The sequence below is a fragment of the Pinus tabuliformis genome, chromosome 4_2, assembly GCF_031772625.1.
Source record: "Pinus tabuliformis cultivar Carrire ecotype Pingquan chromosome 4_2, CPIR1, whole genome shotgun sequence".
Classification (NCBI taxonomy): Eukaryota; Viridiplantae; Streptophyta; class Pinopsida; order Pinales; family Pinaceae; genus Pinus; species Pinus tabuliformis.
The window spans coordinates 647,511,548-647,527,741 of NC_142304.1; positions in this window are offsets into that span (position 1 = coordinate 647,511,548).

Below are 16,194 nucleotides of genomic sequence, written 5' to 3' on the forward strand. Positions count from 1 at the left end.
ACTCTAACTTATCCATGTGCTAAAATGTCAAGCTATAGGAAGTTGTAGTTGTTTTGTGACTAATTGAAACTAATATTTAAATGAAAAGTTTTGTGTTTGTTGGCTAGCTCTTGAATGTATTCCTTGAAGGTCTCTGAGTTCCTTGGGAGGGCCCATCCGTAGGAGCTCTAGGGATCATTGTGCATTTCTCTTATTCCATTTATATTATTTCTTAGTTATTTCAACATTCCTTCTCTGTTACATCAAATTACTGAATAGTACAATTGGATGTTTCTATATAATATAGATTCAATAATACATTTACTTTTTTGAGTGATATTTATGTTTTTTACAAGAATAGTTTAGGCTCCTTGATGAGTATTTGCAATTCGATCGGAAGGATGTCCATTTAATTAGCAATCTATAATTTTCTAAAGAAGTTTCTTTTAGCATTGTGATTGTTCTTGCAAAATAACACAAACCTTTCATTTTAGCATTTTCCTATACAATAGTTCATATTTTGTCTATAATACCATCAATGGCATTAGGAAATGAGGTTCAACTAAAGGGAAATTAGGGAATGGATAGTTTTTCTTTGTATTTGGTTGTGAGTGTTTATGATTTCTTGTCACTTTATTTTTTTGCAACTTAGATTGATTTTATTTTATGCTTTTTGCAATTTAGAATTAGTAAGATGTTTCTCACTTGCAATATTCCTTTCAAGTTGATTTTTCCATGATTGATTAAGCATGCTCTACTTTGATTGATTTCCCTTGTAATTAAACTTCTAGTAACAACCATAAATTGATTCCCCTTCACCTAAGACATTCAAGTAAGATCTAGGGTGACATTCACCCTTCATTAGTTAAGTTCATTAGCATAAATTTTTGCACAATAAGGAGAGGAAACCGTGGCTCATGCATATATGCAGAATGCCTCTTAAGTTTGTACAAAGCCTAGGTTGATGATTAAAATTGGAAGCAACATAGACAATATTATTACTGTAGTTATGAAACCCATTAGTGTTTATAAAATTATATCCACAATTTAAAATAAATAAATAAAACAGAAAACAAAACCTAATTTTTTAAAAAGAATATTTCAAGTTGATGGAGTTCTAAAGGAAATAATCATTCATAGCAATTTTCATTTTACTTCATATTTTTGGAAAAAAAAAATCTGAGAATTAGGAACACAAATAAGTCTTAATATTACATTTCACCTAAAAATTAATGGACAAGTAGAGAGTGGATATGACGATGTTGATGATGCTAATGATGCTAACAATAATAGTTGTAATCTATTTTTTAATTTCATGATGAATCCAAACACAAAATTATTGTATAAGACACGGTCCCTTGTTTGTAGGACAAGGAATTAGACTTTATGTAACAATATGAATATTAAAGTTTTTGAAGATGTACATACTTTATTGTAAATTTAAACATATAACTTTTGAAAAGGAATCACATATATTTAATCAATACTAAAAATATGTCAAAGATATATATCTTTGAAAGCTTGATAACTAGGAAAACATTTACGATGTTCAAAATTAGTGGGAGAGACGAGGCAAAGCACTAAGGTTTTGAACAGGGGGCGACAAAAATGAGCTAGTAACAATGGAGGGGCTTGGAGGAGGGAGCTCCACTCCCTCCTACAGTAACGTGGTTTCAAACAGAAGCAAAGAGGTGAGTCTGAACAATTCTCAAAAACCACCGGAGACAGAGACAAAGACAACAGGCACTCACAAGCCGACCAACAAAAATTTCCATGAAATGGAAGGGACACATAAGGAAGCTAGGAAGGAAACGAATCATAGCGACAACAGTCAAAGAACTGAGAAAAGGTCGATGACAGGACCCTGCAAGCCCAAGGCAAACATTAAACCCCTGGTTGTCTTAAATGATCCTGCACTACAGGTGCACAGAGAACACATGGCGACTTATGCGATCATCTGTAAGTTCATGGGCATATGGTCCACAGAGAAAGTGTTGAACACATGGATAAGAAACAACTGGAAACCGAAGGGAACAATAAATCTACATATTAGCTCCAAGGGTTTCTTCACAGTGTTTTTCACTAACCTAGAGGATAAAGATAGAGTTTTCGAAGGAGGACCCTACTTCTATGCTGCCACAGGACTTTACATGCGACCTTGGGTGATGAACTTTGTTCCGGAGTGAGAAACGTTCACATCGGTCCCGGTATGGATTTGATTATACTCCTTACCTTTAGATTATTATATGTCGGAATCTTTAAAATCTATAGGTAACAAACTAGGGCATTTTATAAAGACATCAGAGGCAACTCTGCAAGGGAAATACACCTCCTTTGCTCGCATATGTATAGAGATGGACTTATAGGGAGCACTTCTGGATGAAGTCATCCTAGAAGTATATGACGAGGAATGGGTACAGGCAGTTGACTATGAACACATCGCATCCAGATGTCGTAAATGTCATAAACATGGGCACCTCTTCGGAGGCTGCCCACTTAACAAAAGGGAGGAATACCCAAAAACGAAAAAAGGAAAATACCCTAAAGGTTTCACCAAAGTGGGAGGCAAAGGGAAAGGAGGGGGAAAAAGCCCCAAAAGAAACCTAGTGAAAGCAAGTTACCAAGTCACAACAGTTTTGAATTTTAGAAGAAGAAGGAGAAGAAAATGGAATGCACAAAAAACCAAAGGACTGTCAAAAAGAGAAGGAAAAAGAGGACAGCATGGAAATCATCGGGAACACAATGAACAAAAGGTGGACCCACCGAGCACTATGGAACTTGGAAGGGACCATGAGATGACCCCAAGCGAAGGTAGTACGATGGACCAAGACCTACAGGAGATCCTTGAGAGGGAGAACCTTGAACTAGAAAAGTTTCTAGAGAAGGGGAGAAACAAAGGAATTGACTCTCTACCACAAGAGGAGTTTGACAGAGTACAACAACTATTCCTCAACAGGTCTCATACAAAGGCTGTAGGAGTCAAAAGGAGCCACGACAACTAGGAGAATGTATTGGTTAAATGAATGGGGATAATAACAGGACACTCCACCAAAAACCAAGGCAAGGAAAGAGGAAGGAAGAGACAGAATGAACTACTGATAGAGTGTGGAAAACTCATGATTAATTCAAGTAAGATGAAAGATCTCACCAGTTACTCCTTTACAAACCCATCATTATGAAGCTTACAACCTGGAACATTAGAGGACTAGGGAGTAAAAGAAAACAAAGAAATTTTAGTAACAAAATAAAAGAAGAAAAACTAGATATGGTGTTCATACAGGAAACAAAATGCTCAATAGATAAGATTAGAGAAAAGCATAGCAAATGGCTAATTAAGTATGAGTATCTAGAAGTCAAAGCAGCTAATTCAGCTGGAGGAATTCTCACTCTATGGAATCCTCAGAAATTTGGAATCCTGGATGCTGAGGCATCCAGAAACCACCTTTCTTTGGTTATCCAACCTGTGGGAGACAAGGATCCTTACATGATCATTAATGTCTATGGTCCTCAACTACTGGATGATAAACTCAGGCTTCTCGCCTCTATAGAAGAAATAAGAGAAAGACATCCAGCAATGCCCTGGATACTGGGGGGGACTTCAATATGATCAAATCTCTCACAGAGAAAAAAGGGGGAACCAGAACACTTGGGAGAGACTCAATAGCCTTCGAGGCCTTCCTTACCAATATGAGACTGGTGGATATGGATACAATAAATGGCATTTTCACGTGGAACAACAAAATAGGGGGAACCTCCCAAGTAGCCTCAATATTAGACAGATTCATAATCTCGGTGGATCTCCTTCTCACCAGTCGTATCATGACAGCTTTCATCCTCCCTTTTGGAGGCTTGGACCATTGGCCCATCCAACTAGAAGCTTCCTTTATTGGAACCCTGAGGAACAAACCCTTCAGGTTTGAAAATTTTTGGCTCACTCACCTTGATTTCCTCACCAACATTGGAAATTGGTGGATTGAAGAAATACCCACCCAAGGCACAAAAATGTTCCTTCTGCATCATAGACTCAAACACATCAAGAGAAAGCTCAAAGAATGGAATAAAAATGAGTTTGGAAACATCTTCAAAGCCAAAGGAGAAGTGGAAAAGAAATTACAGGAAATTAAACAAATTCTCATCACAGAAGGCTTCATAGAGGAAAGGAAAATGCAAGCAGACTCACTTCAACAAGAATGGGATAACAGATGCTAGCAGGAGGAAATATTCTGGAGACAAAAATCCAGAGTGCAATGGATCAAGGAAGAGGAGAGAAACACAAGATTCTTTCACAAGTCCACCATGGCACACAGGGCTAATAATAGGATCACAAAACTTATAGATCCTCAAGGAATAGAGCAAGATACTCATAAGGAAATGGAAGCTGTACTGGTTCAACATTTTCAAAGTATTGCAGAGGAGACCATGGCAGACAGATCTCAATTTACTAAAAGATTTACTTAGCATATTCCAAAACTAGTAACCAGGGAAGACAATCATAATCTCAATAGGCCAGTGACGGAGGAAGAGGTCAATGAAGTAATCAAAGAGATGCACAATGGGAAAGCTCTAGGCCCAGATGGTTTCAATATAGAATTCTTCAAAACATGCTAGGAAATAGTCAAACATGACATTCTGGCTGTGGTGGAGGACTCGAGAAACTCTAAAACAATTCTGAGAGCATAACTTGAATGTATCCTTCATGGACTTAATCCCCAAACAGGAAAACGCCATTACTCTAGAAAAATTCAGACCTATAGCTTTATGCAATGTGGTGTAAAAAATCATTTCCAAAGTAATTGCTAATAGACTCAAACCCCTTCTTCCAACACTTGTGTCAGAGGAGCAGACTGGTTATGTGGAAGGTAGACAAATTCTCAACAATATCACTCAAGCTCATGAAGTGGTGCATTCACTCAAAACCAATAAGCAAGCAGGTATGATAATACAGCTGGACATAGCGAAAGCTTATGATAAACTAAGTTGGTCTTACATCAGGGAAGTTCTTAAAACATATGGCTTTGACCATAACTGGATAAGATGGGTCATGGCTTTAGTTACCACTGCCAGTTGTTCAATTCTTCTTAATGGCTTTCCATCCAGAACCTTCAAGCCATCGAGAGGCCTCAGACAAGGTGATCCTCTGTCCCCCTTCCTCTTCATTCTCATGATGGAAGGATTGGTTAGAGCGATCACTTCTACCAAGGAGGAAGGAAGAATACAGGGACTTAGACTCACTCGGAATGGGAACACTTTGACCCATCAACAATTTGTGGATGACACTATGTTGCAGGGCACACCCACAGTCAAGGAAGCCAAAGCTTTCAAACAAATTCTGTATGAGTTCAAAATGGCTCCTGGTACTAAGGTAAGCCTGACAAAATCAAAGGTCTTCTTTTTCAACACTGATATTTCAATTCAAAGAAATCTCTCCAGAATTCTAGGCTATCAAAGAGATATTCTTCCCTCAAAATATTTGGGAATACCCCTCACTGACAAACCGCTGAGTAAGAACATCTGGGAGTCTGTAACGAATAAATTGAAGGACAAAGTCAACAAGTGGACAAGTAGATCCTTGAATTTAGAAGGGAGGCTAGTCCTCACTAAGGCAGTACTTCAAACCATCCCAATCTACATGTTATCAGCCCTTCTGGCACCAACAGGAGTCTTACAGCAAATTAGGAATATTCAAAGGGATTTTCTATGGGGAAAAGGGGAAGAGAAAAAGAAATAGGCTCTGGTAGCTTGGGACAAGCTCTGCAAACCCAAATCCCATGGTGGTTTGGGTCTCCATGACCCTGATATTCTAAGCGAAGTTTTGGGGGCTAAACTTTGGTGGAGATGGCACCCCTGGGCTAAACTCTGGAAACAAAAATATGCAATGGATTGGCAAGAAACAGACCAAATATGAATGGCAAGACACATCAGGGGTTCACATATTTGGAACAAGGCCTGGGAGAATAGAGCTTTAGTTCAGAAACACAGTTTCTAGGAGATCAGAAATGGAAATCTTGCCTGGTTTTGGGAGGACAACTGGCAGTAGGAAAATAACCTTGGTAGAGAGGAACTAGATATCATCCAAACTGACACCATCAACAAAGGACTGAAAAAAGTAAGTGACTATTGGGATCAGTCGAGGGACACTGGTAAATGGAGAATCTGGAAGTTACCAAACTATAGTGAGGAGACCTCGTTAAAGACCCAAGCTAAAGCTCTGGAAGCCATTCTGGAAAAGAGACAAATTTTGACCTCAACTTCGAATGATCTACTAAGATGGCGTAGAAATAATGAGGGTGTCTTCAACCTCAAAGAAGCTAAAAGAATAGCCACGGACTTAACTTCCCAAGCCCTGACAAGACATGGAAAGACCTGTAGAACAAGCCACACTAGACGAAGATCAAACTGTTCAGGTGGCTGGTTCAGCATGAAAAGATTCTAACTTGGGAAAATCTTAGAAAGAGAGGTTTTGCTGGTCCATCAAGATGTCAATTATGTGGCCTGTAGGAGGAAACTATGAATCATCTTCTCAACCTCTGCTCCTTCACCTCAACCTTATGGAATTGGATAGCTGATATCTTCAAGCAGACATATAGGAATGAAAATCACATCACTGTTACGTTGAAGAACTGGAGAAAGGACTTCTCGGACAATGAGACAGTAAATAGAGGCTGGACTCTGATTTCAGGATTCTTGATCTGGAATGTCTGGAGAGAACATAACAACAGTATCTTCAAAGGCAAATCTGGCCCAGCTCAAACCATCACAACACAAATCTTAAAACATCTCAAAGAAATGGTCAATTCCCTTTGGAAGCAATCTCCTAGAAAGCCCCTGGGTCATCGGGATGCTCACATTCTGGAGCTATTGGGACTACAGTCTCACATCCCTCAGGCTTAAATAAGACAACAAAGCATATTTCAGAAGGAAAGGCTTTCTGGCAACCCCCTCCTCATGGCTTTTTAAAATTCAATATAGATGGAGCCTCAAAAGGTAACCCTAGGGACGCTGGTTATGAAGGAGTCATAAGATATGAAGAGGGAAACATAAAAGTCAACTTTCACAGTCACCTGGGGAAGGCCACCAACAATATGGCTGAACTCATGGATATGGAGCAATGCTTGGAGATTCTGATGAGGTAAAATTTACATAATACTATCATCAAGGCTGACTCAGAAATAAGTATTAATTCGGTCAAGCGGCTAAGCACGGGGACTGCACTTGAAAAAGTCTCGAGAGACTGGAGACTTTTGCAGGTCTATCATTGAATTCAATCTCACCTAAGAATTCTAAGAACTCTCAGTTTTGTTCATGTGTGCAGAGATGCCAACAAAGTAGCGGACTGGCTTGCTAATGAAGGGGTGAGATGCACAAGAGAAAACAGGTGCTGCTTGTGAGAGTCGGTAACCGCAGGTCAATTGCGCGAGGATTGTTACACTCTGGCCCTCACTGACAAGGAGCAGTATCAGCACAGACAGGGAACCTAATAGTTAACCTTTCATCAATGGATGATAGGGGTTTGATAGAAAGACAACCTGAGATTGGGCATACTAGGGTCTCGCAGAGGAACACCATAGTTTGCCTTCTCAGAGGGGCTATTGGGAGCTCTGTTAGTAAGTGGGTAGCTAGGAAAATTGTGACAATCCATCGTAACAGGTAGCCCAGACGAATGGAGGGCAGCAGGTGCAGAGTTTCCGTGGTTTTGGGTTATCGAGTGGCAAAGCGGTTTCTGGGTTATCAGGTGCCCTCAAAACCCGAAATGGTTTCCCAGAAGTGTATGCGATGCCACTCAACATTCAACACGTGGTTCTTGGAGGAGAGGGATTACTACCCACATCAGGCGGGTATTCCTCCTTCTTCTTCACCGCCCAATATTGCCCTCAGCCATTGGATCATGGAGCTTCAGATCAACGGCTTAGGTTTGATCATCAAGTTAGTGGATCTGGGTGAACCCCAGTGGACCCAAAATCCTTTTGATAAAGTCTCTATTCCCCTCTTTGGGTCCGATGAATGGTTTTGCGTTATCGGGTGTCAAAGCAGCTTCCGAGTTATTAGGCATCATCGAAACCCGAAATGGTTTTCCAGATATGTATGTGATGCCACTAAGCATTCAACACATGGCTCTTGGTGGAGAGAGAATACCTCCCACATTGGGCGGGTATTCTTCTTGCTTCTTCTCCACCCGATATTGCCCTCAGCCGTTGGATCTTGGAGCTGCAGATCAACGGCTTAGGTTCGATGAGCAAGTTAGTGGGTCTGGGTGAACCCCAGCGGACCAGAAATCTTTTTGATAAAGTCTCTATTCCCCTCTTTGGGTCCGCTTATTGTTTTTTCAGGTTCTCATGTTTTTGTTCGGGGCGGTGGAGGCTGTGAGTTTGGTTTTTCTTGGGCCCTAGGCCCGTTTCTCGTGTTGTTTCCTTTCTTCCCTATGCTGGAAGATTTGCTTCTTTTTCAGGCCACTTCCTCTTTGGGCACATTGTAATTTATGTAATATATTTTTAGTGTCAAGATAATAGAAGGACCGACTCTTGCTTTAGCAAAAAAAAACTAGGAAAACATTTACACTTAAATAATTTCCCTATGCATGGAGAGGTACTTTATGATGCAGTATGAGGGAGATGTTATAATGTAATATATTGTTTAAAGTAATAAAATAATACTTAGATTAACAAATTAAAAAATATCAACTAATGTTTTTTTAATGTAGATTATACATCAAATATTTCAGTATACATCTTGAGTTATATATATATATATATATATATATATAGAGAGAGAGAGAGAGAGAGAGAGAGAGAGAGAGAGAGAGAGATTTGCAATTCTTTCCATGTTTAATAAACATGAAGTTGTATATAATATTTTAAAAAGTATTATATATATATATATATATATATATATATATAGAGAGAGAGAGAGAGAGAGAGAGAGAGAGAGAGAGAGAGAGAGAGGCCAATCAAGTTCGTGTTTCTCGCATTAATGAAGTGAAAGGAAACAAGAGATACCTACAAGCTAAGACACCAATGTCTCAAGAACCAGAAGAGATGAAGGAGATGCAAGATAAAGGAAGTTGGAAGACCGTAGAGAAAAAAAAGAAAGCTACAACACCAATCTCGCCAAGAAAGACGAGGAGCCAGATAATTAAAAACTAAGAAAATTATAGGTCCCATAGACCAATTTGGTCTCAGTGGACGTTAACCATCATCATCATCATCATCATCATATATATATATATATATATATATATGGAAATTAAAAATTTCTTATAGTTAAAATAAGTGAAAATTAAAGAAAAAAGATTATAGTTAAAATATCTTATTAGTGTGTTGTTCAAAATCAACCTAGATTTATCCTAAATCTGGATTTACCAAGAGTCTTCATGAATCAAATCTCTTGAGTTGCAAACCTTTTTTCAACTTTTACACTTAAAAATAGTTTTTCATTTTAAGATATTTGATCCCTCTTGGCGGTTGATAAATCCTAATTTAAAATATATCTCTTCTATTATAATCAAAAAATTTATTCCTCTCTATATGTCTAATATATATATAAGAATTGTAGCATATGTATAATATATCTATAAGCCTATTGTAACATATATTTATCTTGGCCATACTAAATTCATTGTAAATTATATTAGTATGAAAATGGAAATTTAATATAGTCAAAAGTAATATAAACATGAGACAAGATTGGTATACACATTCTATTGATTTAAATATATCAATTTGTCAATTTTAAGTAGGTTATAAAGCCTTTGTTTGAGCGAGGCCTAAGAAAAAATCATTTAAATCTAGGGTTGAAGTAAATGTGGAAATGAAGTGTATTAAACTATAACCAATATTTTAACCCTAAAGTGATATATGAAGGGCCTTACGTCATTTATTAATTATGTTGTAGGCATGGTCTATATTGGAATTGGGGTTGAGGAATTTTACTTTTTAAATAAATGAGTGGACAATATTTAATTTGAAGATACTATTCTTCATATAATACACCATCAAACAAATGATACAAAAAGTACTTGAACATGTTTTCAATTTCAAATCAAAGAATAACATATTTGTGAAACGTGCCCATAGTTTCAATGGGACATTATGATAGAGGCCAATCAAGTTCGTGTTTCTCGCATTAATGAAGTGAAAGGAAACAAGAGATACCTACAATCTAAATTTAATCATTGTCTTCATTTCGTTGTAGGATAATCTGGCGACTAAATGCAATTAAATTTTAATTCATCTAAATAAAAATGTGTGTACAACATTTTTTACGGAGCCCTTTTTCATGGATTTATTAAACCAGCTACTTAATTTCCGCTGAAGAGATTGTTTAAACAGTCATGATACATATAGAATTGTCAATTATATTTTTGTATGAAACTCTCAAAAGCTCATTTTTTATCCTAAAAATCTTGCATTCTGCTGAAGAGATGTTTAAACGGTCATGATAGATCCAAAATTGTAAATCGGGTTTCCATATGAAGCTTTAAAAACCTCATTTTTTATCCTTAAAAATCCTTTTTGTTGTTATTTTTTGGCATCATAATATTTTTCTTTCAATTAGTGGTTTAGAATGATTCTGGTTCAGCTCAAATATGGGTTTACAATTCAAGATTCATTTCCTAAATATGTGGTATGGCACAATAATGTTTTTGGTGATATGTACTATATAAAAAATTAAATCTTTTCTATGAGAATTGTAGGTTTTGACCCTGCACAGAAATTACCTGTAAACGAATTCTTAAAGTAGAAAAATATACAATGGCGAGAATATAAAACAAATATACATAAATATTTTCCCCTCGATCCCAAAACGGGACTACTAGATTGATGTTTTCATTATGCTCATTTTAATGTTACAATACATATATATACATGTCAAAGAATTCATAAACCCCAATCCATTAACCCTAGATTAGAACATAAACATAGTTCCCTTGACTGGATCTACATAATACCATGGGCAGAAAACCATCATGTCCAAAACCATGTGTAAAACCCATGCATAAAACCACGGTTAGGTCTACCCACCATCTTTGGGTCTGCCCCCCATCCTTGGGTTTTCCCAACTATTATTAATAGCACATAAAAAAAAATTCCCAGGGTGCTACGCTCGGCGCCACAAAAACACGTGATTCTAGTCATGGAAATAATATAACCCACACTCGAAATTCTCCCACTTGTTGTGTTCTTTCCACATAGGGGTCACAAGAGAGCTTAGTCATTGGTCTAGGCCTGTAACACCCATTGTTTCTCTACACCAAGAAAATTCTCAGTGCTCAAAAAATTCTTTAATGCATCTGAAACATTCCTCAAAGTGTCCACCTTTACGAGCAACACCTTTTTGTCCTCAACCATATCCCTCGCAAAGTGATACTAAACATCATTGTGCTTTGTCTTTGAATGATAAGTAGGGTTCTTTGCCAAGAAAATTTCACTTTGGCTGTCATAGTCTATCAAGAATGTTGCAATTCTGAAAGCTACCAACTTAAATTATCAACCCAGGGTTCGTACAAACTTAATAGGTATCAACACTATATGTGCAACATACAATGTATCCTTCCTTCGTTGATATAATGTAATGGAGTGAATTTCATGAAATCAAAGCCTAAAATAATTGCAGAAATGGAAATGTTACTTTGAAAAGAAATTAATCCTACGCAAGAACAACAATTTGTAATTGAAATCCTAAGAGCATGAATTCAAATAAATAGGCCTAATGTACTTTGTAAAAAGGCTTGTCCTAATTGGTTTTTTTTCTTCCTTAATAATGGATTTAGATACTAGTGGTAATTGTTCAAGCTAAGAGAAAAAAACCAATCTTTTCGAGAAAATATGGTCATGTTTACATGTGCTATAGGAATGCTACAGGAGGTTGCTACAAGTGAAACAAAATTGCTATAGGAGCAAATAATTCACCGAATGACTAAGTAAATCAAAAAAAAATGGGATGGGATTTTATTATTATTAATTAGTATATATTAGGTCTCCATTCCAAATGGAATCACTCCAAAATACCCCTATTAACATGTGCTATAAAATAGGAGAAAATTACTACTCTAAAAACTAGAAATTCAAGAACTAGTGAGCTAGTTAACCTATCAAATGCCTAACCTAATCAAGTGAAAATGAATTGGGATATTTTTTTTATTAAATTGAATGTTTTTAAGACCTAATAAAATTGGTATCAAATCAATTTAATCTCATTAACATGTTCTAAAAAATAGCATAAAATTACTACTTTTTGTTACTAGAGACTTCTAGAAATTCTAGATTTGTGAACTAGTAAACCAATCCAAGTAGATCAATGATTAATATGACTTTTAAAGGATACTATAAGGATGAATAATTCTTGTGAATATATAAATAACCTGAAAAAAACTCACTTCAATCATTTAACACAATCCTACAACAAAAGAAGCATCAATACTAAATGCAGAAATAGAAAAAATAAGAATAAGAGATGCATGTGAATAAGAAGTGAAAAGAAGAAAGATAAATTGTAAAAAAAGACCTGAGGCTCCTGGGATGGCCAAGCCCAAGGATACTCAGATTCCTATGCAGGAAACCAAGCTTTAGAATATAAAAATGGCACCAAACTTCATTATTTGAATCAATCCAAGTAGATTGTAATAGTACAAAGTAAATATAAAGTTAATTTCTTAATTAAAAACATAAAAAAACAAATAAGTTAATACTTATATTACCTGTGATCAAAGTCTTCCAGATGACAACAAGGTTTTGGGGACGACTCTCCCCCCAACCGTAGGCTCAATTGTGCAAGGAGCTGCTACAACTGGCCACCCCCGAGCCCTTAATCAACGTACTACTGCCAGTGACTCCTAAGTCTTAGAACACCATTCTCCCAAGAGAATGAAAGATAGAAACTCGGAAAGATGGAATGCCTCCCATCCTCCTCGCTCTCTAATAAATAGAGCAAAACATTGGATGGGGAACCACATGCACACACTCCATGTGTCTACATGCGACTTTGATTTTTAGCTTTCTTTACTTTTCTTCTGATTTTTTTAGTTTTCTTGTTTATTGCTTTTGTTTTCTTTAGCTTTCTTGTTTTATTTTCTTATTTTTCCTGTTTTTTCTTGTTTTGCTTCTATTTATTGTTATTTAGAGAATAACCATTTTTATTTTTTTTCTTGTATATATTTTAAATACCATTTATTTATGATTTATTAGTTTTATTATTTATTATTAAGTGATTTGTTATTTATTATTTATATTATTATTTATTATTTTTATTATTTATTATTTATTATTATATTATTATTTATTATTTATTATTAAGGGGGCAGATATACCATATGTAATAGTACAAAGTAAATATAAAGTTAATTTCTTAATTAAAAACATAAACAAAAAAATAAGTTCATACCTATATTACCTATGATCGAAGTCTGCCAGATGACAACAAGGTTTTGGGGACGACTCTCCACGCAACCGTAGGCTCAATTGTGCAAGGATTTGCTACAACTGGCCACCCGTGAGCCCTCAATCAACGTACTACTGCCAGTGACTCCTAATTCTTAGAACATCATTCTCCCAAGAGAATGAAAGATAGAAACTCGAAAAGATGGAATGCCTCCCATCCTCCTCACTCTCTAATAAATAGAACAAAACATTGGATCAAGAACCACATGCACACAGTCCATGTGTCTACATGTGACTTTGATTTTTAGTTTTCTTTACTTTTCTTGTAATTTTCTTCTAATTTTTTTTAGTTTTCTTGTTTATTTCTTTTCTTTTCTTTAGCTTTCTTGTTTTATTTTCTTCTTTTTCCTATTTTTTCTTGTTTTGTTTCTATTTATTCTTATTTAGAGAATAACCATTTTTATTTTTCTATTATTTTTATTTATTTTCTTGTATATATTTTAAATATCATTTATTTATGATTTATTAGTTTTATTATTTAATATTAAGTGATTTATTATTTATTATTTATATTATTATTTATTAATATGTATTATTTATTATTTTTATTATTTATTATTTATTATTAAGGGGAGGAATATTACATAGATCCCTGCTAGAAATGAAAGTGGAGCTACAAAAATACAAGTTTTCTCCAAAAGAATACTATAAAATACATGCCCTAAAGGAAAGTTCGAATTGGTACTTATAGAAAATGATGAGGAAGCATTATCCTTGAAAGAAGTAAGTTTTCCCCTCCAAAATCCCTCAAATAGTGGATCTGGTTCCCAACCCTAGGAATTTGCATTAAATGATAGGGGTCACATTCCTAGATTTTCTTAATCATTGCACCTCTACAATTTGTTCAATAATTTCATAATATCTTGTTGATTTATTTTCCATTCTTTATCCTCCTGTAGTATGGATTAAGTCCCTAGATTATATCCTCCTCCAAATCTTCATAATCTGCCCAATACTCTGACAATATTCTTTAAAAATAAATAATATTAGGCACATAATATGCAATCATCTCTAAACCTTACTAAGAACATATTAAATCCAAAAAAATTATTAAGTGTAGAATTAGAGGTTTAATACAAGTGCCTAAGAAAGGTTATATGGGACTTAATTTGTGTCTAATTTAGAGGCCCATCATACCCCCTTATAGAAAATGTTGCTCATCCTCTGACCAACCTCTCCATCTTCTTGCACTATTGTTCTTCATGTATGCTGGCATATTTCATTGTTTGTTTGTTGGTACATGCGTTTCTCCTCATGCTTCTCTTCTTGCTACTCTTATATTTTGATTTATTCCACTATCTTAGTTTCCCATTGAACTTTTAATGTAGGTTTAGGCTGCTTCTTTCTCTGATGTGATTCTTCAATTGTAATGGTTTCTATTTGTGTGGGAAACACCTTGCTTTTTCTGTGTCTTCTTGGTATTCCTTTGGCACTTCTCCTTATGAAAATAAGGATTTCTTGGCATCCATTACCTAATTACTAATGTAATTCTCATTGAAGTCCAAGCCTCTTACTGCTAATACAAATTCTTGGTCATTACACATCATATTATCCATCAAATTGTTATCAACACCCTTCACTAGCAATTTAAATTCTCTTTGCTCATTAAATTCTGGAATTGAAAACAATTAACAGGGAGCTCTTTCTTCTCACAGAGCGAGAAATGATGGTTAATAAAGTGAAGCAAAAGAAAGGAATGATGTCATGACCAAGCTAGTGACTTGGATACCTTTCCCCCTTGGAGAATTCACCATGTCTGTAGCAAATCCTTTGCAGCTTTGTTGTATTTATTTGTACCTTGTAGCAATTAATTAATCATTATCCAACACGCTAGTAGAAAATGTTCTCTCTTGTAGCCCTTTGTTAACTTCCTGTAGCAATCTGTTTATCTCCTATAGCATCTTTGTTCCTTCTTGTAGCAAATATGTTCTTCCTGTAGTAATATTGTTCCTCCTATAGCATCTTTGTTTTCTTTTGTAGCAACCAACATTAATCCTGCAATAGCTACTCCTTGCATGCCAAAAGGTGGTGGGTCCACCTTTTTTTTCCTTTTATGTTAATTTTTTATTGATATTTTTCATTATTTTTTCTTTTTTCAAATATTTTTTTGCTATTTTTTCATTGCATGCAAAATAAACTCAAAGTGATTTGACTTAACTAAGTTGGACTCCAACTAATTTTTGAACTTCATGATAACATCCCACTTATTAAGTATCTTTTCACTTTTGTATCATTTATCTCCCACATGTGTGGTTGTCCTTTGGAGAAAAGTTAAGTGACTTGCTAGATAAGACCAAGGCTTCCTGTTATTAATTTTGGCTATAACAGACCTTTCCTTCTCACACTTTTAAAGTTTACCTAAGTTAGAATAAGTTTGAAGGGTGAGGTTACAGATTTGCATACCTGTGCCTTATCATGGGTGTCTTTTTGTGTGTAGGATTTTGTTGTAGTTGTGGAGGCTACCTTTGATGATCCTAAAGCTACATGTGATAATCTGTTGGAGGTCCTCTAGTTTTTCTTACTGCTGATATTGCTCTATTCCTGAGATGCTCTTGATGTGAGTATTATAGCTGATAATATGTCATTTCTAAATAGAGTTAAGGTTGTTGTGCATGGCTTCTATAATTTCTCGGGAAAGATATTTATTTTTTTAATGTTCTCTTGTTGGCTAATGCTTGATGATGTAGGCATGTCCTTCATGCAAATGTTCTTTCGATCCGATGTTGTTATTTACTGGTTGGTAAATAATCTTGCAACACCTAGGAGAAGGTCTTATAGCTTC